The 27,052-nt window shown below is 45.7% G+C and overlaps 1 protein-coding gene across 2 annotated transcripts in view; it reads left to right on the top strand.

Annotated features, from left to right (window-relative positions):
- Positions 1–27,052, top strand: part of LOC119658806 (cell growth regulator with RING finger domain protein 1-like) — a 159,833-nt gene that overhangs the window by 18,920 nt on the left and 113,861 nt on the right. The gene's annotated exons all lie outside the window — the stretch shown is intronic.

The raw sequence follows: 27,052 nt of genomic DNA, 5'->3' as shown, positions 1-27,052 counted from the left end.
TGCCAGCCTTAGGCAGTAGCACTAACTTGTGTCGCTTCCATGATGCGGGAAATATCGCTTCGAATAATTCGCTGCGTTATATGTCCGGTTTGGATTTGACGGCAAGCTTAAGGGCTCCCCACGCCATCCAGACTCAGAAGTTTGTTATCTCCTCTCCTAGTGTAGATCTCCAGCAGCTCGTCACTGGTGACTGGCTGTATTGCCGTCACATTCAGAGGTCACTGGAAGCTGTCTATACCCTCCTCTTGCTGGGGGAATAACCCCTGGATAATTTTTAACAAGAGTGAAGGGTACGTGATCTGCGAACATGATCTACCTCTGAATCGCCGGATCACGATTCTATAGGCGCTCCCCCATGGGTTTACGTCCGCTTCCGAACAGAGCTCCTTAAAGCATTCCCTCTCACTCCGTTGGATGGCGAGCTTAAGGGTTTTGCGGGCTTCCTTATAGGTGCACTCTCTTTGCCTTTGGTTGATTCTGCCTATCGCGTTTTGAGCCGCTCTTCTGGCTTGATGAGGGGGGGGGGGGGGCTCCCCATACATGCAAAAGGAGGGAGTATATTTTTGTTCATCATCGGGTGTCAATTGAAAGTTCTCGTCTAGTACTTTCCCAAGCTGGTATTAGTTTTGACATTTAATGGAAAGGTGGGAGGGTGAAGGGTCGAAAGTGATCATTTCTCAGGAAGCTGCCACTATATAGTACCTAGGCTCCGGAATCTGTTCAAATAAAATTAATAATAGTATATTGCTACAATTTTAAGAAATTGTCAGCAAAACCCCCCTTAAGTTCATTCTAGCAACAATTTAGGGTATAACATAGAGCATGATCCCACCAAGTTTGGTGGAAACCGCACTATTACTAAAAAAGTTATAATAGGTCAAAGTTGTCGCTTCTTTGCAAATTCAAGACTGAACGTGGATATTCTCACATAATATATGCATATATTACGAGGTACGTGCTAATGGGACAAATGCAAAGGGGGAATGTGAATTTTTTTCACAGAATATGGTCATGTGGGGTATCAAATTAAAGGTCTCGATTGTTACTTAACTGATATCAGTTTCGACGTGAGTTTTAAAGCGCTTGAGTAAGGAGTCACAATGTATACACTCAAAGTCAGACGGGACTCATTTCGGAAACTGCCCAAAGGGTTTTTTTTGTTGAGGATGCTGGGAATCCTGAGTCCGCACCCACTTAGTGACAGACCGAACCACTTCGGAAGCAACTTACTTCCTCGTTTGTAGTTACATGGACTCCTCTTTTTTGAGTTAAACCCAAGCTTTCAAAAAAGCAAAAACGTTAACTGATGGTTTCGTCCAGGGCAGAGGCAACTCATCAGTATATTATCAATTTTAAGCAATTGACTGAAAAGTCAAGTTCGTCCTAGGAGTACTATGCACCAGCCAAGTACTGCCAAGTTTCATTGAAATTCGGCTGTTAGTATCAACGTTATAGCATTTCAAACTTATCAATTTCGCGTGAATTTACTGCATCTTAAGCCATGCAAATAAGATGCCGACGACATGATTGACGAGGATAATTGACATTCGAGTGAAATATCAAAATTTCATTCGTAAAGGATCTACTTCTCCCAGCCCTTTTATGTATGTGTTGTAGATGAGCTTTTTTACATTTGCCGATAATATTGAACTCCCAGTGTGAAGCGTATGAGGCTGGCTATCATCAACACAGTGCTTTCCAGATCAAATTATTTGTGCAAATGGCTCTTTGGCGAACAGAGTGTAATTGCCTTTTTAATTATGTACACGCGAAACTGTCATGTACTCATCGTTCCTCACATTGCGCAACACAAAACTTTTTATACGTGACGCGTCTAGCTTCCGGTTTTGCGGTTTTTTTTGGTTCATGCACGGATGTAGAAGGCCTTAAAACCGCACGTCGTTTCCAACTGGGCGGACACCGTAATTAGAGCGGTCGCTTCCCTCCTTCTTTCTTCCTTCAGCTGTATTTTTATGATCACCGGGAAATCGTAAGTCAGTTCTCTTTCGACCAAGCTTAGCGTTTGGTTCTCATTCCTCCTGTCCTCCTTGGGCAGTGAAACATCACACGCGCTTGATCCTCGAGTATGCCAACCCATCTAAGAGAGTTCGGCGAATTATACAAGCCAAAGATACTGCCTGTAGCAACCAGTGTCATTAAGTAATCCAATTACTTTTTTATTTTAATAATCCGTTAAGTAATTAACACCACTTCTCATTTCAACAATCCTTATAAATATTTAAGATATTTTTAAGTTAACAATTCATATGTTGTTTTCATTAATGTACACTTAACATTCTTTTTAATTCAACGAACTCAAAAAGACTTTTCTGTTCAATTCCCAACTTGATATCTTTTTCAAGTCCAACTCTATGATTAAATTTTAGTGACAGGTCTCAAAAAACAAAATTACTCATCGCACACTTTTCTGAGATCTTCCACTCCATTGGCGTGCTACGCAAAGTGGATAGATCCGCACCATCTATTCGCTCGCACTCGCAACATTCGAAATAAATTTCGAATGCTGCGAATCCTGCCGCGCCACATCACTCCGCCCCCAGATGAAACCTAGGGGTTTCAGCGACTGATCCCCGAACTTCGTTCGCCGTTAATCCACAAAGCGGACACGACGTTGCTTCGGGGCGCACGCGGGTTTCAGCCTGGACAAAGAGACCGCCTTCTTGTGACCACCGATCTCGAGCTGGAAGAAATGTTCTCCCCGCTCGAGAACGCGGTACGGGCCCTCATATGGAGGCTGCAGCGGCTTCCGGACGGCATCCGTCCTGATCAGCACGTGCGTGCAAGTGTCCAGCTCCTTGGGCGAACAGGCAGGTATGGACGAGTGTCGAGTGGGTGGTGGCGCTTTGATGCGTCGGAGATTGTCTCTCAGCAGACGCACCAACCCCGACTCCGTGAGACCCGATCTCTTGTCGAAGACCGGATCGCTTGGGAGTCTCGGGTTCTCCCCGTAAACCAGCTCCGCGGGGCTGGCAGCAAACTCCTCTCGGCGGGTTGTTCGAAGGCCGAGTAGGACGAGAGGCAAGACTTGCGTCCAGGACGGGTCGTCGCGTGCCATAATGGCGGCTTTCAGCGTCCGGTGCCAACGTTCCAACATCCCATTGGATTGTGGGTGGTATGCCGTAGTCCGCTGGCGTTTAAAACCAAGGAGTTTGCCTAACTCGGAGAAAAGGGTGGACTCAAATTGCATTCCCTGGTCAGTGATGACCACTGCAGGGACGCCAAAGCGAGGTATCCACTCTCGACAGAGGGCTTCAGCACATGATTGCGCCGTGATGTCTTTCAGAGGTATTGCCTCAGGCCACCGCGTGAACCTGTCGATGATTGTGAGGCAATACTTATAACCGTGCGAGTCTCGCAAAGGCCCTATTATGTCGAGGTGTATGGTGTGGAAACGCTTGGTAGTGCGGGGGAATGAGCCCACTTCTTTCCTAACATGCCTGGAGACCTTACATTTTTGGCATGCGATGCACTCTCTGGCCCAGGAATTAATATCCTTGTTCATGGAGGGCCAGAAGTATTTTCCGGTGACTAACCGGTTTGTTGTCCTGATGCCGGGGTGCGCCAAGTCGTGAACTGCGTGGAACACTTCCTTGCGAAATGTGGCCGGAATGTATGGCCGAGGTCCCTTTTCCGAGTCTTCGCAGCAGAGCGAGAGGCTTGAGCCGAAGATGGGCAACTCCCGAAATTTGTATTTGGGGTTGGACTTGAGGCTCTGAAGTGCTGCGTCATCCACTTGCGCCTTGGCAATAGCCGAGAAATCGAGTGAGGCGGGGATGTTAACTTCGGAGACACGAGACAAAGCGTCAGCAACAATGTTGTCCTTCCCGGACACGTGCTGGATGTCCGACGTAAACTGGCTTATGAAGCTCAGGTGTCGAAGCTGACGAGGGGACGCTTTGTCGGGCTTCTGTTTCAAAGCGAACGTGAGAGGCTTATGGTCCGTGAACACTGTGAACGGCCTGCCTTCTAGGGAGAAACGGAAGTATTTGATGGACAGGTATGCGGCGAGCAGTTCGCGATCGTAGGTGCTGTAGTTCCGTTGAGCGGGATTCAACTGCTTCGAGAAGAAGCTCAACGGCTGCCAAACTTGGTCCACCTTTTGGTGAAGGGCAGCACCTACTGCGATGTCAGAGGCATCAACAAAAACGGCTAGGGGTGCATCTTGCAGAGGGAATGCCAAGAGCGTAGCGTCAGCCAGTTGTTGACGAGATTTGTCAAACGCGCAGATAGCCTCTTCAGACCACACGATCTCTCGTGTGTCCTTAGTTTTGGGGCCAGACAAGTACGCGTTCAAAATGGACTGGAGATGGGCGGCCTTGGGCAGGAAACGACGGTAGAAGTTCAGCATGCCCAAGAACCTCCTCAACTCCCTCACTGTCTTTGGACGCGGGAAGCTTGATATCGCTTGCACCTTGTCTGGGTCGGGCTGTATTCCTTCAGGGGAAATGAAATGGCCGAGGAATCTCACCTGTTGTTGAAGGAATTTGCATTTCTCAACGTTTAGGACTAAACCGGCCTCAAGGAGACGTTGAAAAACGCACTCGAGATGGGCTAAGTGCTCAGACTCAGTGGAAGAAGCGACCAAAACATCATCCAAATATACGAAACAGAATTCGAGGTTTCGCAGGACTGAGTGAATGAACCTTTGAAAGGTTTGCGCCGCGTTGCACAATCCGAAAGTCATCCGGGTGCACTCGAAGAGTCCAAAGGGTGTGCATATTGCCGTCTTTGGAATGTCTTCAGGAGCTACTGGAATTTGGTGATAAGCCTTGGTTAAGTCCAAGGTCGAAAAGATGCGGCAATTCGCGAGGTGATGCGCAAAGTCGTGGATGAGTGGAATTGGATATCGGTCAGGAACAGTCTGTGCATTTAGCCTTCTGTAATCCCCACATGGGCGCCATTCGCCGTTTGGCTTAGGGACCATATGCAGTGGGGAAGACCAACAGCTGTTTGAGGGCCTGCAGATACCCTGTTGAACGAGTTGTTCAAACTCTTTCCGTGCAATTGCCAGTTTCTGAGATGGTAGAGGACGCACCTTCGAGAAGATCGGGGAACCAGTAGTGATAATGTGGTGCTGCACATTGTGCTTCACTGGTTTGGAGAGACTACAGTTGGTAGTAATCTGGCTGAACTTTTGGAGAAGTGCCCGAACACGAGAGTCGGTAATGTCTTCTAAAAGAACGGAAAGATTATTGCCTGGGTGAGATACCATATGTCCCGACGAATTAAGGTTGGTCGTGGAATCTATAAGAGACTTGTTTTGCAAGTCCACCAGCAATCCATAGTGACACAGGAAGTCTGCGCCTAGTATGGGGAAGCTGACATCCGCCAGGATGAAACGCCACGAAAACGTCCTACGCAAGCCAAGACTCACGTCCACTTGCCTATACCCGTACGTGTTTATGCGGGAGGAATTTGCTGCCGCAAGTTTGAGCGGTTGAGGGAAAAGTTGATGATGCTGGGGTACGGGAAGGACCGAAACCTCCGCACCCGTGTCGACGAGGTAGTTGCGCCTGCTGAGAGGGTCGAAAATAGTTAGGCGACGTGGCGCTGCGTTCTGGGTGGCCGCCGCCAAGACCCCCCGCGGACCTAGTTTTTTGCGGTAGGAGAGAATCTACACGGTAGCGTACATCTTGTCGCTTTATCCCCGAATCTGCGGTGGTACCAGCAAATTCCTGGGTCCGTGGACTGTCTTGACGACCTGCTACCTGATCGCCCTTTTCGGATGGCAGACCGCGAGCGTGCTCGCGATCTGGCGCCCGAACGCTGAGCGTCCAACGTCGCCCTCATCTCGGCCATACTGGCTGTTAATGCAGCAATCTCGCGCCTCAATTCACCCACCTCATCCGACGGTGGTTGAACGGCCGCCAAGGTTGGGCGTACGTACACCTCCTGAACCTGGTCGGCCGTCGCTGCCAGTTCCTCCAAGGAACCGGAGACGCAAGCGAGGATCGCCTGGGTGCCCTCCGGGAGCCGACGCAGCCAGAGCGACTTGATCAGGTCTTCGCCGATCTTACTCCCACCCAATTGCCTCATTTCACGAAGCAATTGGCTGGGAGTTCGATCACCTAAGGTTAAACCTGCCAGCAAGTGGTCTAATTTTGCCGACTCGCTTGCCGACAGGCGCCTGATCAACTCGCTCTTGAGCTGCACATACGATGTCGACTTCACCACGTCGGACACCAGAAGTATGGACTCTTCGTCCAGGCCGACCACCGCGTAGTTGAAGCGGGTCGCGTCCGATGTGATGCCGGACATTTGGAACTGTGCTTCCAGATGCACGAACCACAGTTCGGGGTTCCGCCGCCAAAACGGAGGAACGGGTACGGCGAGGGCGGTCACTTGCGGGTTCGATGGGCCCGCCGCGTCCCTATTGTCAAAAGACATCTTGTTTCACGAAAAGTACGAGATTGAAATGCAAACGCGGTGAGTTTATTCTGAAACGCGGTGAACTTTACACCGACACGGCAGGCCGCACCCACAAATGCACGCACGAAACGAGAAAAAACGAAGCGGACGCTATCCAGCGCAGACCAAAAACACCACCAATGAGAATGGAGGACTCGCGATGTTAAACACTTGCACGCCGTCTCTTGCAGCGATTTCAATTTTTTTTATTATTATTTATACAAAAAGTTGGGACAAACTCATTACGCTTAAAGAAGAGTGAAAAATACATGCGTGCCACGCGAGCATTTTAAAGTAAAACTAAAGAGAATTTCCTCAGGTCGTTAAGTTGCAGCGGTTACATTTGGTATGTATTTCGTCGTGGGGTCTTCTTATTCCGATAGCCGAGTAATCTGATGGTGATGTCCCGACGTGTGTCGCGCAGTACACTGTGTAGAGAAGGTTTGTTGATGGGGATGATGATGTGCTTGAGTTTTTCAATTATATGACACCTCGTGCACAGCCTTGAGGAATTGAGACTTCTGCATTTGGAGCATATCGATCTTCTCGATTTGTTCTTGGACGTAATCCAGTTTCCGTTTGAAGTAGTCTTTGGAGTCTTGTAGAATTTGTAGGCCACGAAGGAGATGGCTAGCAGGCCAATGGTAAGGACGATTCCTCCGATGAACGAGGGTCCATCGAAGTGGCGGCAATTCGGAGGAGGCTTGACCGTGGTTGTTGTGCTGGGACTAGGAGGCGTCGTTGGGGTTCTTGGAATTGGCGTTGTTGAAGTTGAGGTGGTCGAAGTGCTAGATGAACTTGAGGTAGTTGAACTGGTGGTTGTGCGTTAGGAAGTTCCGGGGTCACCAATTAAGTAATCCAATTACTTTTTTATTTTAATAATCCGTTAAGTAATTAACACCACTTCTCATTTCAACAATCCTTATAAATATTTAAGATATTTTTAAGTTAACAATTCATATGTTGTTTTCATTAATGTACACTTAACATTCTTTTTAATTCAACGAACTCAAAAAGACTTTTCTGTTCAATTCCCAACTTGATATCTTTTTCAAGTCCAACTCTATGATTAAATTTTAGTGACAGGTCTCAAAAAACAAAATTACTCATCGCACACTTTTCTGAGATCTTCCACTCCATTGGCGTGCTACGCAAAGTGGATAGATCCGCACCATCTATTCGCTCGCACTCGCAACATTCGAAATAAATTTCGAATGCTGCGAATCCTGCCGCGCCACAGTCCTATGCGGAATTGGGCAATGTGGGAGTTGGTCTCCCCCATTCAAGCCACATGCTAATTTTGGGAATGAGCCTCCGCGTCTGGCGACTTTTCATCATTCATAATCCGACTTTGACTTTGACGCATCTTTCAGGGTACAGCACACTCATTTCTTTTGCCAGAATGTCGACTGCAATCGTGCCCGCCACCAACAGTGCTGCCCCATCTCAAAGCATCATCTATCTTCCGTCTTTAAGAGTTCACAAGCGCCTCTGGCCACAGAAACTTCCGAAAGTGTTTCGGCCACATTTTTGCAAGTGCCGCGGTGATATCGGCTGCCTTTTGGCATGTATTCTCTAGGCGTATTTGAAATACGGCTTCGAGATGACCGTCTTCCACTTTTCCAGTGTTCTTCCTTCTGCGCCTCGTTATTAAACCGCTTTATTTTTGTCGTCCGCCAAGATCAGCCCGGCTTTTTCTAACCAGGATCTTATCGCTTTCCCTGCTTCCGTTGTAGACTTATATCCATGGAACGAGTTAAATGCGTATGTTATTCGCACAAATGACGGACGGTTGTCGGCTCTGAGTTCAAATTAGGATGCTGCATGAGAAGTCTACTTCAATCTGATGGTTTGCTACTTCTTCATCGTTTTCTATGTACTTTCTGCTCTGGAAACGTACCCAGCTATTGGCTGCGTTCTTTGACAAGCCCACGGTTGAATCAGACCTGGGAGCTCGATTGAAGGCACTTCACTACGTTGTCCTCTTTTATTTGGCATACTAGGTTTGATAATCTGGGTTGTTTTCTCAATTTCAGCAATGGATATGTTGTACCTCCCAATGATCGCAATTCAAGCCTTAAGCTCTGTTTTGTACGTCACACAATCTGCTTTCGGCGGATCCTGAAATGGAGGTGAATCCATGCCTATTTCAAAATTAATGTGCCTGTGATCAGGGAGTGGGCTATAATTCGAAATCCTCCATTTTTTTATGTCGAGGGATGACTTCGTGATGTCCATGATCTCCTGTCTGACCACATTTAAAAACGTGTGTTTACTACCCAAGTTCAGGATCTGCAGTTCTGTTCTTAGCAGGTATTCTGATAGCCTCGATCCTCGCGTGTTGATTTTAGAACTTCCTCAATAGATGTGGTGGCCGTTGGCTATTACCGCCATGCCTTTATTCCTGGCATTTTAGATCTAACGAATGTTCCACTGACAATGTCGTCATCGTCACAGGGAAAATAGGCACCACAGAATTTCTTTACCTCCCTGCTGATTTTTTGTGGTTAATTTGACCGTTGTGGTATCATCATTACATAGGTTGTTAACCAGGATAGCCTGCAATTTTGTTTAAAAGAACCAAGTAAAGGTGGGGTCAGCTGATCGCACTATTCACTCCTTCACTGCGTACGCACAGACAGGTCGACCTGATGTCGAGAAAGATGCCTTCTGGAAACTTCTCAAAAAGACTTGTCACGTGCCTGCTGACGACTATATCATCATTGCCGGTGACCTTATCGATTATGTGGGTGAAAAGGCAGACGGTAATAGGTGCCATGGGGGAAAGAATTCGGAGTGCGCAATGAAGGTGGCGAGCGTATAATAGATTTTGCGGACACTCATCTTCCTATATTTTATAGTGGGAACAGTAAAACGCAAATCGACTATATTCTCCTAACACGTCGACATTTTACCACTATCACTGATTTCAAGGCCGTTCCCTATGAGACCATCGCACCTCAACATCGGCTGTTGATTGCCGTCCTGCGAATCAAGCCACCGATAACAGCGTGAGGAATGCACTGGTCCGCGGCGCATTAAATGGTGGCGATTTGGTGAGAAGAAAAAATAAATGATCCTAACTTACGCGATTACCAACCATTACGAACCTGGAAGAATCGTAGAACCAAATGAAAGACACGATCCAAAAAGCGGCCTCTGCAACCCTCGGGGTCACCAAGCCAGATAAGCGATACATCCACCGAGATAGTTGGCTTTGGAGTGACGATGTTGAAATGAAGGTCCGTGAAGAGAAACACACATCCTCTTCACTGGCCTTGGAACTGACACTCGTATTGTGATTTCCCCGAACACCGGAATCTTCTTGAATATTTCGGCCTGTTGGCTTTCTGCCTCTCTCTGGAAGTCAGGGAAACCACTTTTTGAACGAGGGCATCTCAGAGACCTGTTTAAGGGTTATTTGCGCACCGTCCCACACATCGTTGAGGAAGGAGCAGTACTGTCCAAGTCAATCGTTCGTGCTACTTTCGGGGAAGTTTAGCCATAACCTTTACGGTATATATCTGTCGACTCAAGGCTTGATTCCTTGCGTTAGGACTAATTTTCTCGTACGCTTTTCACATCGCTGGCTTTCGTAACTGGTTTGATGTCCCCATACAAGACCCAAATATTGCCTTCGATAGCTTCGGCTGAAAGTGATGACCTAGATTCTGTCAGCGGATCCCTTTTTGCTCCCTTTTCTTCTGAGAAGTAGAGATTGTCAGGGAACCGCTGTCGCTTCGGTTTACCCTTTGTCGCAAATAGCCTCGGATACTCTTTTTCCCTCAACCTTGGCGCAAGCCTGGCGTTGTAGTTTCCCCGATGGCAAATTGTTCGGAGGTTGTTTTTTATCCGAAAGTAAATGGTTACTCGTAGATGAGATTCTAACCTCAACAACTGGCGTTTTTTGTTTTCATTTGTATCATCTTTGCCTTTGTTTTATCGGGGAAAGTAAGTCAACCTCTACAGAACTCATTTTTGCGAGATAAAGCTAGTTGGAGGGCGCCAGAGTTCATCGTTCACGGCCATATCTTAAATCCCTGTGACCAGTCAACCCTCGGCACGGTACTTAGGGGGTTGGTTTCCCTTTAGCTCCAGATTTCACTTCTGGTTCTCTAGAGGACCTTCCTTACTAAGCTTACTGACCACGGCAAGGTATGTAGGTTATGGTCGAGGGAGTACTGCACCCTAAGACATATGTACAATACATAGCATCCCATCTACTTGAATGACATCTTGTTTGCTTGGTATGTCTTCATCCGTTTTGCTGGTCGGGATCGGTCAAGACAAATAACACTCAACATAGTTTCATTTCTATAATATACCCTCCTTGTTTCAGCACACTTTATAACTATAACCAGGAGAAGCTACTGCGGTCCTTATAATGCTGGTATAGTGAACTAACATCCAATTGTTTTAAGGTCACCTTAGGTATTAGGAACACAACAAATATTTTTCAACATTCTCCCCAAATTCTATTTTTAACTCAATAACGTGACAATGAATTCTCATTTTAGTGGTAGTAAAGGAAGAAAGCAAACATTACTCGCTTAAGAAAGCGACACTTTTTTCGAGCTTTCTATTAGTATCCCTACGTGACTAACAGAAGCAAACTAAATTTTTCCAGGCCATTGCTTCCGGAACGCATGCAAACCATCGCTAATAGCAAAATATGCAAATTATTCATATTTAATCGAATCAAAACATTGCAAAGATTCTATTTATTTAAGTGTATTTGTTTGCAGAAGCTGAAGTCGAAAATTACAACGTCAGATAGCGAAATATTATAAAGCACTCCCGTCGCCTTATTCAGTTGCTAAGATTCTTGCGTGTTATGCAATCAATTCAAATAACATTAGTCATTCAGTGAGAATATTAGTAGGAGAGACCGGGGGGTTCCTAGTGACGCCCGAGACTCGGTAAAGCAAGATAATATGAAACCGAAAGTTTTGCAAAAAAGCAACAAATAAAATGTGCGAAAATTTCCGTATCTTTGTGACTGTTATTGCTTCTTCAAACAACTCTGCTCTATCTGAAGTAAGATTTTCTTCTTTCTATAGATTTTAGTAAAATTGACAGACTCATATGCATAAAGGGATGATGGGCTAAGAGGAGCTTAAAATGGAATAAGAATTGAATTCAGTCCTACATTTGACGTTTCTACCAAGGAAAAGGGTCATGTTGGCTTGCCACTTGTATATCACTATTTATAAGGATAAGGAAAGTCCTTTCTGTGCTTGGGGTCGTATCCCCGAATAAGCACCCTGGACTGGTCTATTCCTGGTAGGATCGCCCAGTGTAGTTCCCTCAGCCGTTCCTCTTCATTTTTTAATGTGACAGCCATGGACCCGTTTCTTTCCGATTCCACAGAAGAGTTCTGGCTCGTGTAAAGGTATCCCTGCTCCTTTCTTGGTCAGTTCGCCCGGTGCTTCATTGCTTTCTAACCTAACGTTGCCTGGAATCCAAAGTATTCAGACCTTATCGAGCGAGCCAAGCGTATTCAGTCTCTCAAAGCATTTTCATATCAGTTTCCAGCTCACCTGCTTGGACCTAAGTGCTTTGATCGCCGCTTGCCTGTTAGTCAGAATAGCAATGTTTCTGCCTCCTTTAGTTGCTTTGAAAATGAAATGAGGCACATCTGTCTATGGCGTATATTTCTACCTGGAGTATTCCAGTGTACATCTTCCTTCGAGCAATGACCCCGGCGTCCACTCACTCTGTTGTGAGAGATCCGTCAGTGTACCAAGTAATCAGTTGCTGGTTTAAGCCGTATGTCACTGCCACGCTCTCCCAGTTTGCCTTGTTACTCCAACGTCTTTCAAACTTCTTATCGAAGTGAAACCTCGTTGTCATGTTATCTCATGTGTATCAATAATTCGGGATACTGCTTAGTTTAGTTTAGTTAACTGGGGGGAAACGCAGCTCCGAGCACTCAGTCCATTGTTAGGCCCATTGTACTATCCCCGTAAGTAGCCCCATTGCCTACGGTGTTGGCAGGCTTTAGCGAATCTGAGAACATTCTCCAGGGGCAGAGAGTGTGAAGATTCTTCATTGAAGGAAACCTTGCCAAGGTGTCTTCGTCTGAGATCTGAGGATGCCGGGCAGCTGCATAAAAAGTGCAGGGCCGTCTCCTCCTCACATTGGCTGCACACAGCTGAAACCACTACCCCAATCTTTTCCATATGGTAGTTTAAGGAGCAGTATTTCGTTAAAAGCCCTACTAGGGTTTTCATGTCCCACTTGTTAAGGGACAACAAAAATGCCGCTCTAGTGGCCCTAGGCTCTTTCTCAAGGATTTTCGCCTGCCGGCAAGAGTCCAAATTTCTCCACTCCATTGCGTGAAATCTTTCACCCTTCAGAGTAGGCTTGACAGTAGATGGTCGGATTCCAAGAGCTGGTTCTGGCCCCACCATTGTGGATCCAGACCCTCGGCGAGCCAGTCTGTCAGCCTCCTCATTACCGGCGATGTTAGAGTGCCCCGGCACCGACATCAGGAATGTTTCGTTCAGTCGGCAAAGTTTCAGCAGCACCTGATGACAACTCCACACCAACTGGCTTGATATGTTGTTGCCATTTAGTGCTGATAATGCCGCCCAACTGTCGGAACAGATTCGAATGGTGCGACCCCTCCATTTTTGTCGCAGACATTCCTCTGCTGCCAATGAAATGGCATACATCTTCGCCTGGTCGTCATTTTTTCGAGGGGTCGGGTCAGTTCTATAATTGGATTCTCCGAGAACACCCCTGCGCCCGATCCATCCTCCGTTGTTGTAGATTATTAGGTCTGTAATCTGGAAAGACTCATGGCCACTTGTGTACCATTCTTCTCTTTCGGTGATTACGACAGTGTATGTCTTTTCAAAGACGAATCTGGAAATCATATGATCGGTCGGCATCAAGGCTACCGGATGTTTTTCAAGGAATTTTCAGATAGACGCATGACCGTTTGATTGGCCACCTTTCCACGTCCCAATGGTATCGAACCTATATGCGTCATTGGCTGCTTTCCGTTTCACCTCCAAGTGAATGGGAGGTAAATTTAGGATAGTTTCAAGTGCCGCAGTCGACGGGATACTGCTTAGAAAGGATATCAATCTTCCTTCGATTTAGGCAGCGCCTTAGTGATGTGTGTGTGTGTGTTTACGGTGGGGAGGAGGCAATGCCTCTGAGTACTCAGACCTTAGTGGTCCATTGTACTCGATTCCCCCCTCTAACTAAATATCCCGGGTTCGTTTATGTATCGTAGGATTTCCGTTAGTGGATGTGAAGCTATCCGCTGCAGTTGGAGCATATCAGCACCAAAAATCTGATGTCTGATGCGTCCGTAAGTGGGGCACTCACACAGAAAATCTTCTGTGGAATCTGCTTCCTCATTACACGATACGTGTCCATCATCTTGGATAATTCCTATTCTGAACATATGCCCAGCTAGTGAATTATGGCCAGTCAGAATGCCCACAATACTTCTGCAAGTTCTCCTGCTTTTCTACAGGATAAACTTTGCAGTATCTTTGTTTGGTTCTGACAGGAAGAGTTTGGTCAATCTAGCAGCATTAATGCTTCTCCATCTGTCATTATGGGAATCTTGTTCCCAGTTTTTGATAGCAGCATCAGCCAATGCAACCGACACCCCGATTGCTAGTTCCGGTCCGGGCATGGGAAAGTTGAAGCCTCTTCTGCTAAGGCATCCAAGATTTCGATTCCCTCTAACCACAATGACCAGGTACCCAGAGTAAATCCACCGTGTTGAATCTAGAAACAGAATTCCATCGGTTTCTACATTCCTGAACGATTTTTGAAGTGATCGAAGTACTACTCAATGCCCTCATTGCAGCTTGACTATCGCTACAGATTGCGATGCGCCTGCTCTTCAACCGCTCGTCAATCATCCTGGTTGCCGCCCTTAGGATCACATACACTTCAGCCTGAAAGACCGTTGTGTATTGTCCCAAAGGAAAAACCTACTTCTCGTTTTTATTCGAGAGGTAGACTTCGGCTCTAGAACCATTTTCTGTTTTTGAACCATCGGTGTAGAAGACGTCAGTATATCCTGACACGCATTCTTCTGATTCGTCCCAGTTTTTTCTCCGTTTCAAGATAACATCATATCTTCTACCAAACAGATGTATGGGGATCTGAGAATCAGAAGGCATTGCGAAGACTAGATTCAGTTCTCCCATTGACTCTTCCAATGCTTTGTGCCCCCCACGTCCATTGTTTCCCCATAGATCTAATCGCATTAGTCTATGAGCTGCTCTCATCGCAGTGCTCTTAATAAACAAATCCAAGGGCAGCAAATTGAGTAATGCATTCAGAGCTGCGCCTTATGTGGTGCTCAGGCCACCGGTGGCTAGTTTGCAGCGAAAACCCTTCTGTTTCACCTTAACCCACCATACTACGGATGCATAAGCGAACATCGGCCTAATGATAGCAAAATATATCCACATTACTACCTGAGGCCCAAGTCCCCATGTCGAGGCAATGGTCGGCCTACACAGCCCATAAGCTGTGAGAGCTCGTTCCATCTTTACCTCTACATGTTTGTTCCAAAGAAACTTCTTGTCTAGAATAACTCCCAGATATTTCACTTCTTCGGAGAGTTGAAGGGTTGTACCCCTCATCTCTGGAAGGCAAAGACCATTGTTTCCTCCTTTTTGTAAATAATACCATTGTGGTCTTATTTGGATTTACTGAAAGTCCATGCCTGAGACACTGACTGTCAATCAAATCAACGGCGCGTTGTGTATTTCTACACACCAGTCCGAGATCTCGATCAATAGCTAGCATAGCCACGTCATCCGCATAAGCTTGGACGTGTATTGGCAAATTTTGCAGTTCGCATAGTAGTGAGTCGATTAGCATACTCCACAGAAGTGGCGATAGCACACCTTGAGGGCAGCCTTTCGCCGCTTAAGTTGTTAAATAGCGATTAAGAACCACTTCAGCACACAACAATCTCTGAGTTAGCATAGCGTAGATCCACTTTATTGAAGCTTTTGGAAGGGCGCACAGTCAAAAGTTCCTTCAATGTCCACGAACACCCTCATCGCGTACTCACCCTTCGGAGTTGCATCCTTTATCTTTGAAACCACAGAATGAAGAGCAGACTCACAGGACTTTCCACGTTGATAAGCATGTTGGTTTTCATTCCTTCCTCTTTCCTCCGCCTTAGTGATACTCCCGGTCATCCTGAAGATTGCCCTCCTTGACAGCATCTGTATGGGCAGATGGAGCGGGGGTTAATTCCAGAAGGCATGTCCTCATTGCCCCATTGATACACACGCAAGCCAATTTTTGTAGTTTGTGCCCCATAGGGCATTGGCATTCCTATTACCTTCGGAATGCAACTCGATTTTTTTCCTGCTATGGATCTGTAAGTCATCAGAGCCCTCGTAGCCTTCCGACATGTGTCTTCCAGAGTAATTTCTGGTCAAGCGTAATTCCCAAATATTTGATCTCTGTTTCTCGTTCCACCTCCATTTAACTTTATAAACCTCAATTGATCAATCTTACGCTTCCTAGTGGACGGAATTATGGTGGTTTTGGCTGGTTTGATGCGCAACTCCGCCTTCCTCCATCAGGCACTAGTAACTCTTAGTCCAGTTTGAATTCGATCACATAGTTTATTTTTAATATTTTGTCCATCCAAAAAACTAGGGTGTTTCCCACTCCCTTGTGGATCAGGGCAACTTGCACCTCTGTGTGCGATGTGTTATCGAATGCTCCTTCGATATCCAAAACACAGTGCTATTTCCTCTGTTTCTATGACATCCGCTAATATATCCATCAGCTGATACAGAGCAGTTGCAGTTGACCATCCTGCCCAGTAAGCTACTGCTGTAGAGTATTATGCATCAAAAGTTTAGTTCTAATATAGTTGTCTATGACCTCCTTCGTTTTGAGAACGGGCGGTGTTAGGCAAATTGGTCTGAAAGGATCCTTGTCACTCGCTTTCAGAATAAAGACCGCTTTTGCCCGCTTCCATGTCCTTGGTATATATTGCAGGGCTAGGCTGTCATAGGATCAAAGATCTTACTGCAGAAGACAATGATCTTGCCAGTCTTCATGTATTCCTCGGAAACTTGGGTCCTTAGCAAGAAAAATTGCGAACTGTTGGCCCCGTTCGAAAGAAGAATCCTCCGAAGAATTTTTGGCCTCCTCCATGAGGATGGACGATTCCGTAGCCTACATAGTGACGAAATCTATGAGCGATACCATGGGTGTCAAGTTATGGATTAAATCTGGCTCAATAGGTTACGGTGGGCGGGTCACTTAATCCGTATGGATGAGGATGATCCAGCCGGAAAATCTATAAGGGCAATATCTATAGTAGAAAAAGAAGACGAGGCAGACCCTGCCTGAGATGGAGCAATGGCGTAGGTCAGGACGCCAGACAGCTTTTAGGGGAGATTACTGGAGTTCTTTATGAAGGCAGGCCTAGACTGGATACCGGTCGTTGCGCCGTTGATGATGATGATGATGCTGCCCTTTACCATCCTTAGAATAGACTGTAAGATGATTTCTAGACCTCTCTGGGTTAGTGCTGGGAGATGCCATCTACTCCGGGTGATTTCAGTGGTTTAAAAGTTCCCACTGCCCACCTTACTTTAGCTTCCGAGCATACTTGCTGAGCTAGTTTCCGATTCTCCTTTCATCCCCTTTTATTCGTTGTTTGGGTGTCAGGCAGAATGTTCCGCCGTGGGGTAAGACCCCGGGAAATGCGTTTTGAGAATCAGGTATATTCTGTCCTCCTCATTCTCGGTAAATGTCCCATTCTCCTTCAGACGTACAAAAAATACTGCCCCGTATTTGGCTACAGCTTTGTGAAGCCTAGTTGCTTTTGTGATTTGTACGATTCCTTTACATAATTCTCTGAAGCTATTCCGTTTTACATCCATGGTCGCGGTGCTACACGCAGTCAGTGCATTTTTGTCCCTCGGCCAGTCACCAGTTTGCTTTGCCCGATTGAAGAATTTTCGTACCTACTCCATCAGGGTATATGCCATGATAATTTAACTATCTTAGCCAGACAGCTGGGCTCATATGTGTCAAAGACGATTTTGTTGAGGTTTTCCACCACTGATTCTAGTTCCTATTGGCTCCTCATGTTGACGCCCCCTTGAAGGTGAGCCATGTTGTTGCTCAGGTGCGTTGTATAGGAATCCAAATCCTTCCTCCTGGGATTCCTTATTATTGTTTTTATTTCGGAGTTGCCCTCAATGTGTCAAATTTGATTATTCTGTTGTCAAACATAGAAGGCTCATCCGACAGCCTCCAATTCCCGACCAGCACGTTCATCAGAGTATTTCTTAGAGTTGTGTCTAGTAACTCTTGTCTAGTTTTGGTCATGAATGTTGGAGTGTTCCCTATATTATATATTTCCAACTGATTGCTAAAAATAAATTCAAGAAGGTATCCACCTCTTTGATTGGTGGCGCTACTTCCCCAGACTTCGTGATGGGCGTTGGCATCGCAGTCAAGAAGAAGTGGTAACGCCCTCCTCTCACAGTATTTCACCGACCAGCACCGATGGCACCCGGATGTCGACCCCTGGGAAGTAGCCCGATGCTACGACTGCTTCTCGAGTGCTACCTCGGCTTCCGTTCAGGCTTCTATAGCCACAAGGTCCCGGGAACTCTGAAAGACATATATATTTTGAATTACGTTTAAGAATGATGCAAGCTTTTTGTTTTTCGCAAGAGGGGCTACTTGCAGACCGCGAATCTGCCCCCGTTACACCCAGGGCTCCTGAGCCGGCACTATTCCAATGTTCTCCTTGGAATTTGCCCTTGCGATTACCGCAGATGCAGCTTTTGCATGGTGGAGGTTTATCTGGGCTATCTTAGTGCTGGCCATTGGCTCCGTTATTGTTTAGAGGAGGATCTCGGTAAGTTTCCCATCTGATGTCTCCTCCGAGATGTCTATCCTCGGCGTTTCCCGGTGCATGTGAATAGTTGATATGGCAACTCATCCACCCCGATCGCGAGGAGTCTACCCTTGCCCTCCACTTTCCTTCTGAAGACTCTCCATAATGGCTTATGGAGATCCTAATTCTGGGCTTTTAAGAGGCTCATAAGATCTTCTGTTTCTACTGTTGCGGCTTTCGGAAAAAGCACTGTCACCATGTGTGCTTCTGCTATATTATCCCCAGCACATGTCGACAGTTCTGCTCTTTTCCAGACTGGCAATTTAGGAACTATAGTTCTAAGCCACTCTGCAGTGTCCTCTGTCGCATAGTCTACCAGAATGTGACCTGCTCGGAAGCGTATCCCGGTGAACACAAGTTTCACAGTTCATCCTTTGCATATCTGCTTGACGACAAGGTCTTCGATGGTTTCCTGCTCCGCACGAGTGAGTGCTCAGGAAACTTTTTTGGCTGTATGGCCAATCAAATGTCCTTGACCGCACTACAATAGCTAATGGCGGATTACCTGGTTTCCTCGTGGGATCATGTTTGGTTTTTTTGGGAGGATTCGCATCATGCGTTCTAATCTCCGCTGTTTCCCGCTTTCGTAACTCCGAAAAAATGGCTTACGTCTGTCCTGAGCCTTCTTAGGGGAAGGTGTTTTTCGACTCCCCTGTCTAGAGCCGTAGCCTCGTACTGGGTGTGTGGCTATCACTACTCACTGACGGTCTTGGTAGACGAGAGGTTTGGCTCCAGGAAAACCACATATCACCCTAGTGAAGAGACAGATCACTCACAGCGGGAGATAGGTTGGCCCCAGGGAGTTATACTCCGCGTCAGTCTATCCGCAGATATTTCGAAATGAACTTAGAATGTTCATCCTTAAAAAGTCCTAAAATCATAATCTGCCCATCAAAATGAAATTTCAATTTACTTATCACAAGGGGACATTAAATCCTCCCAATAAATCAACTATTCTTGTGAATTTATAACCTACAAAATGCCCGCAATAAATGACTATGTTTGATTTAACAATTAACAATTTAATTTGCAAACGTTTGCATTTAATTTCTTCACACGTTTCAGCGTATTTAGTATTCATTATCGTCCCAACTGAAACGTTAGTTAATTAGATATCACGTTTACTTTGCTGGCTTTCCCCTCTGTAATTACTGGACGCGTAGCCTAATCAGTTGTGTTTTTGTTTGCGTTCTAGGGGTCTTGTTGTTGCTCATAGAAATCAGATACTTTTCTTGATGGTATATTTTATAAATTAGCTGTGTTGGTAAATAGATTGTAATAAAATGCGAAAAGTGTATTATGGCATAAAGTTTGTTTGCTAATTTTAAGATTTTTATTGATAGATATTACGTTGAACACGTTGTGGAAATGAATTAAGATATTCGAATTTAATCGGTTTCATTGAGTGGGGTCCAGATACTTAGATAGTGATTGAGGGAACAGTAGTTGCAAACTCATCAGGCCACAATACGCCCATTGTACTATCCTTTAGTGTGTCCATTTGGGTGCCTATTTACCATCTTTTTCTTCAGCCTTTATCCCGTTCACAAGCGGGGTCGGCTCGTCGTGATCGCTTTCGCCATTTGACTCTATCGAATGCCTGATCTGGATGTTATCTCAAGGCTTTTAAATCCCCATCCAGCGTATCAAGCCACCGTTGTTTCGGCCTCCCTTTTGGTCGTTTACCATCAACTTCGATGTTCAGATCAATCTTGACAAGTGAATCCTCGTTAGCACGACTTGCGTGACCATACCATCGAAGACGCCTCTCTCGCAACTTTTCCACGATCGGTGTTACCCCATAACGATCGCGTATATCCTCATTTTGGATGTGATCAAAACGTCTGACGTCACTAGTCCAACGCAGTATCTTCATCTCCTTTACCGCAAGACGTCGTTCATTGTCTTTTATAGTCGGGCAACACTTAGAACCATAGAGAGCGACAGGACGGACGACATTGCGGTAAATTTTAGATTTGAGATGTTAATTGATACGTCAATCAAAAAGAACACCAGTTGTGGAACGCCACTTCATCCAGGTTGCGTTAATGCGTGAAGAAATTTCATAACGCAGTTCTCCATTGGCTGATAGCGTTGACCCCAGGTATTTAAATCGCTGAGTTCTGGGCAGATCACTGCCGCTGACAGTGATTGTGTGTGTTTCATGGGGATCGGTCGTCAAAAATTCAGTTTTGTTTAAATTCAATCTAAGACCGTGTTGCATGAGGCGATCATTCCATTTTTGAACAAGTTGCTCGAGTTCATTTTTGCTATCAGATGCTAAGAAAACATCATCTGCATAAAGCAGTGTGTAGGATTGAAGTCTTTCGCCAATTTGAACACATCCAAAAGCTTGATATAGTACCAGTGCCTACCGGCCATAACGCCATCTGACTGTTTTAACAGATTCCAAGGGTTGCGTTGCGGCAATTTAACCATAGTTGTGTCCCTGCTGTCAGGGTATATGGTCCACGTCAATTTTTGCCTGAAGTATGGTCGACATTTAGTCCGAGGAGTTGGACCAGTTTGATTGTCAAGTTTCCCTAAAATAACCATTAGTTCGCTAATTTCCCGGACTGACTCTCCGATGAATATAAGCCCGGCTGTAATACCGAAATGGTACGGTTAATAGAGATTAGTGTTTCCTGATTATTATTATTCTGTTAAGGGGAAGTCGCGCCGCGTCCTTAAAGAACTATTGTGCTCCTTTTACCGGTTATAGTGTACCTATTGATCATAGTATCTCAAGCAGGCCTATAACCGTCAGGAACTTTAGTATGTTCCCTACTTTCAGATATTTCAGCTTTGGATTTGGTATTAAGTGTTCTCCCAGGTGCCTCGACCTACTTTGCACAAGTGCCGGGCACTGTCTCAGGACGTGTATAGAGGTTTCGTCATACTCCTCACAAAACCTGCGGGCAGTGTCCGTAGATATCCCTAGCTTCCCTAAATGATAGTTCAGCCGACAATGACCAGTGAGAATTTCCACTATAATTCGGAGGTTCTTTTTGGTGAGGTTTAAACAATCCTTTGTGCGTATGGGTTCGTATCCCTTAATAAGCACCATGGACTGCTCCATCCCTGGTAGGTCCGCCCAGTATAGTTCTCTCAACCGTTCCTCTTCATTTCTAAGATTCATAACCATGAAACCATTTCCAATTCCGTCCAATTCCGTCCCTGCTCCCTTTTTGGCTAGTTCGTCCGCTGCCTCGTTGCCTTCCAACCCAGCATGGCCTGGAACCCAAAGTATCCAGACCTTGTTGAACGAGCCGAGTGTATTCAGCCTCTCAAGGCATCCCTACACCAGCTTAGAGCTCACCTGGTTGGACTTAAGTGCCTTGATCGCTGCTTGGCTATCGGTGAGAATAGCTATGTTTTGCCCTCTGTAGTTCCTTTGGAGATTAAAGGAGGCACATGTGTCTATGGCGTATATTTCCGCCTGGAATATGCTAGTGTACCTGCTCATTGGCTCAAAGTACATTTTCCTTGGACCAATGACTCCGGCACCCGCTCCCTCTGCTGCGAGGAATCCTTCAGCGTACCAATTAATCAGTTGCTCGTTTAAGTTGTATGTCGCAGCCACCTTCTCCCAGTTTGCCTTGTCACCATGTGGGCTCCTGGTATATCATCCCCAGCACATGTTGACAGTTCCAACCCTTCCCAGGCTGGCAACCTAGGAACTATGGTTCTAATCCATTCTGCGGTGTCTTCCGTCGCGCAGTCCACCAGTATAAGGCCTGGTCGAAAGCGTATCCCGGTGAACACCAGTTTCGAAGTCCAACCTTGATCATCTGAATTGCCTGACGACAAGGTCCTCAATGGTTTCCTGCTCCTCACGAGTGAGTATTTGCTCGGGAAACATTTTTGAGAGTATGGCCAGTCGAATGCTCTTGACCGCACTAGTATAGCTAATGGCGGGCTTCCTGGATCCTGCCTTCACTCCTGACTTGCCCGGGTTTTCTCCTCCCTTGGGTCCAGGTTTGGATTTTTTGGGAGCATTCCCTTCATGCGGGATGATCTCTGCTGCTTCCCGCTTTCTCGGCTCCATTTGAGATGGCTTGTCCTGATCCTTCTTAAGGGCCTCTTCTGGTTTCAGGCCTTCCTTCAGATAGCGCAGGTACCATTTAATACTGGCGCCTCTGAGACTTGTCTCCTTCCTGACGTCTGTTATATTTATCTCAGACGTGCTTTTGCTGGTCCCTGCTCTTTGAGCAGTGGCGTTCGTTAGCTGTTGTCCACTCAGTATACCAATGTTAACCTTGGATCCACTGCTTGACGTCCCAACTTCTCCCTTCTTGGGTGTAATCACCTGGCTCGCAGTAATTTGGAGATGTGCCTCCGTCTGATTAACCAGTTTTTGTGCGGTACGGAGTCCCGCTTGTTTGGTTTTCGTTTTCTTTTCTTTTTTGTACTCATTTGATTCCCACGAGTATGGAAGTTAGGAGGTCCGCCCTGCCATAGCCCCCCGTAGCACGGTAAGGTCTAACTTACCCACTAAGGCGACCAGGTATCAGTGAGGTTCCGTTCGAATACAGTCAGTTACCCCCGACTGCAAACTATCCAATGGACACGGTTCGCATAACACCCTGAATTGGGGGAGGTGTTTTTCGACTCCCCAATCTAGATCCGTAGCGTTTTGTTAATAGTAAGATCACCTCGGGGGTGGTTATCACCACTCACTAACGGTCTTGGTAGACGAGAGGCTTGGTCCCTGAAAAGTCACGCACCGCCCCAGAGGAGAGACAGCTCATCCTCAGAGAGAGATAGGTTGGCTTCAGGGAGGTATGTTCCGCGTCAGTCTACCCTACAGTGCACTGCTTGACCCCTTTTCTGATTATAATCGGTGGCGAAACATTCAAATTCAAACATTGATCTTCATTTTAGGCTTTGACGGTACACTAGGAGAAAATGAGATTTCGAAATATATGCCTACTTAATTTTCACGTCTCTCTGAAGGAGACTGTGAAGTGGGAGAAGGACACTTTCTACGATACAGTAGAACGAACCTACTAAATCTTCGCTTTGTATGACATGAGAATTGTACTTGAAGATTTTAATAGTAGGCGACGGAGCCCGTATTCAGGCGATATGTTGGCTCCCGTTGCTTGCATAATAACATCAATAATAACAGACTGTGGATTATTCAATGAGCATATTCTTGTAGAGTAAGAGCTTTGAGCCTATGGTGAGACGTTTGGAGCGAAACTATTAGGTTGTTGCAACTGAAATGTCGGATTTTTCAATGAAGTGAAGTTAGTTATGATTTTAATGTTTAAAACTGCCGGAAGGTGACTCTGGTGGTATGGGATAATTGAGTATAAATAGTCGTTCGTTCGATCAAGGAGTCATTTCAGTTTCAATCGTCATTGAAGTTCCAAGTAAAACTCAAAGAAAAAAGCATGGAAGGGAGTCAAAAACGTCTACTTTTTCTATATGAATTTAAACTTGGTCACAACGCAGCGGAGGCAACCAGAAACATTTGCAGAGCATTTGGAGCTGACGCAGCAAACGAACGAACGACACAGCGGTGGTTCGAAAAATTCCGATCAGGCGACATGACCCTCCAAAGTGAACCTCGTGGACACCCAGGACCATCGATCGACAACGACGAGTTGCGTTTGATAGTGGAATCTGATCCCCGATTATCGATTCGTGACATTGCAGAGAAAATAGGCGTACACTATTCGACAGTATCTCGGCACTTACAACAGCTTGGAAAGGTGAAGAAGCTTGATAAGTGGGTTCCGCATGAACTCAACGAGCAAAACATGGCGCTGCGAATGGAAATATCCAGTTCTCTACTCAACCGCAACAGGAACAATCCCTTTTTGCGCAGAATAGTGACATGCGATGAAAAGTGGATATTGTACGACAACCGTCGCAGATCAGCGCAATGGCTAGATGCCGATCAGCCTCCACAACACATGCCAAAACCGAGCCTTCACCCGAAGAAGGTAATGGTAACTGTTTGGTGGTCTGCTTCTGGAATTATTCATTATTCGTTTTTGGAGCGTGGTGAAACAATTAATGCAGAGAAATATTGTGCCCAACTTGATGAAATGCACGAGAAATTACGTGCGATAACGCCCGACCTCATGTTTCCAGAATGACGGTCCAAAAATTAAATGAATTACGATATGAGACTCTTCCTCATCCACCATATTCACCCGACCTCTCGCCAACCGACTACCACTTTTTTAAGCATTTGGATCACTTTTTGGCGGGGAAACAATTCAGCAATGAAGTAGCTGTCAAAAGTGCCTTTGAAGAATTTCTTAGCTCTAGAAACCCAGACTTTTACGAAACTGGAATAAATGCCCTTGTATCTCGTTGGGAGAAGTGCATTGAAGCTACTGGTTCTTATTTTGACTAATAAAATTAATTTTCATAAAAGTTATAGTTTTTTGAAATTTTACTCAAATATCCGACATTTCATTTGCAACAACCTAATATTTTTGTAAGGCTCGAAATAGGCTCTGTTGGCAGTCAATAATCGTGCGCAGGTTTCAACCGATTTTTGACCCTAGATAGGAGAAATTTTCAACGATCTCAAAGTTGTAGTCTCTTATCTTTATTATTTTCGTTTGACCGGTGCGATTCGTTGTTATTCTTTATTTTGTGTTATTCTTTGGTTTGTGCAGCCGAGATCTCGCGCCACCTGCTGGATTTGGATGAAGGGAGTTTGTACATCTCAGGTCGTTCTTCCCATGATGTCGATATCTTCAGTATAGGGCAGTAGTTGGGTGGACTTAAAAAGGATCGTACTCCTCGCATTTACCTCAGCATCATAGATCTATTTTTCCACGGCCAGATTAAAGACGACTCATGATAGAGCATCCCCTTGTCTTCGACCATTGTAGATGTCGAATGGTCTCGACAGTGATCTTGCTGCTTTTATCTGGCAGGGTCAGCCTAGTCAGTCTTACCAATTTCGTCGAGATACCGAATTCTCTCATGGCCGTGTACAGTTTTACCCTGGCTATGCTGTCATAAGCGGCTTTAAGGTCGATAAAAAGATGGTGCAACTGATGTCCATATTCCAACAGTGTTTCCATCGCTTGACGCAGAGAGAAAATCTGATCTGTTGCTGATTTGCCTGGAGTGAAGCCTCTTTGGTATGGGCCAATGATGTTCTGAGCGTATGGGGCTATCCGTCCTAGCAAGATAGTGGAGAATATCTTATAGATGGTACTCAGTAATTACTGTCTCATACCTTGAGCATCAGTTGATGAACCGCTTGGTGTAGTTGGTCGTGTAGTTTAACCAATTTGGCTATAATTCCATCGGCTCCTGGCGACTTATGGTTTTTAAGCCGCTGGATTGCACGGACTGTTTCTTCTATGCTTGGTGGTGGCAGCCTTTGCCCGTCGTCTTCAGTCGGTGGGACCTCTGGTTGTTGAGCAGTTCATCGAAATATTCAACCCATCGCTACGTCCATTCTGTTGGAAATTAGATTTTCCTCTTTGTCTCGGCATGATGAGCATCGAGGTGTATAAGGCGTCATCCTGCTGACTTGTTGGTAAAATTTGCCTGCCTGATGCGGTTGCTCCCTATACTTCTCGAATTTACAGACTGTTGGTTCTCCCAGGCATCCCTTTGGCGTCTGAGAAGTCGCTTCACCGCTCGCTAAATTTCGTGTGGCAAGTCTCTGCGCGCTTTCTTTGAAAATGCAACATTACTCGCTATGCGACATTCTTCCGTTCCGTTGCTAGTTTACATTCATGGTCGAACCAGCGGCTGGGGCCAAACATTTTTGTGGGCGTATCAACGAATATACTTTTCAGGTGGTTGTGAAGATCATTTGTTCTTGCTTTAACTCCAGGATATCTGTTAGCTGCGGTTATTGCGGCGTCCAATTTGTCCTTATAGGTGTTACCGGGGGTTGGGTTGTGAATGATTTCAGTATTCACTCTCACCTGATTGTCAGAGGGGATTGTAGGTGGTGTTATAATTCGAGCTCGGAGCACTACGCTAATGAGATAGTGATCCGTGTCTATATTCGCCCCCTTATATATTCTGACATTAATCATGGCTAAAAGATGGCCACTTTCAATTAGCACATGGTCAATTTGATTGAAAGTGGCCCCGTCTGGAGAGGCCCAAGTATGTTTATGGACCGCTTCCGCGCAAACCAACTTCAAACAACTATTTTGTGCGATACTGCTAACTGAATAATCCGCGGCTATAGGAGCCTTTGTATCGCCTAAACACAGGCTCCGTTCCTACTTGATTGATGAAATCTCGAAGTATGATTTTGATATTATACTTGGGACAGGCTTCGAGGGTTCGCTCAACTGCCTCGTAGAAGATATCCTTCTTCGACTCTGCAGTCTCCTCTGTAGGGGCGTGAAGGTTTATGAGGCTTATACTATATTCCTGAATTTTTGGTGACAGGCCCCGCGACAGGTCGACCAAGAAAATGCATACAATGTCGTTACAAACATGATGATCGTTTCATGAGAAAATGCGTAAATTGTTATTCCGATGTTCGTCGTTTTAATTATATCCTTCTCTGAAGTTACCATTTTATTCTACTGGGGATGTTTAAATAATACAGTATATATTATCTTCCTCCATCATCAGAGTTTGGGTCAAGCATGTTATGTAGATATCGTGGCGGAGTCAGCAATGGCCTAAGCCAATACAATCTGTTCCAATATTCAGTAAAATAAAGTTAATAATAGTAATTTCTTAAAC

This window comes from Hermetia illucens, chromosome 6, assembly GCF_905115235.1.
Source record: "Hermetia illucens chromosome 6, iHerIll2.2.curated.20191125, whole genome shotgun sequence".
In the NCBI taxonomy this organism is placed as follows: domain Eukaryota; kingdom Metazoa; phylum Arthropoda; class Insecta; order Diptera; family Stratiomyidae; genus Hermetia; species Hermetia illucens.
Note: the sequence above shows the minus strand (reverse complement) of the source record. Positions and strands in the feature narration are given on the sequence as shown.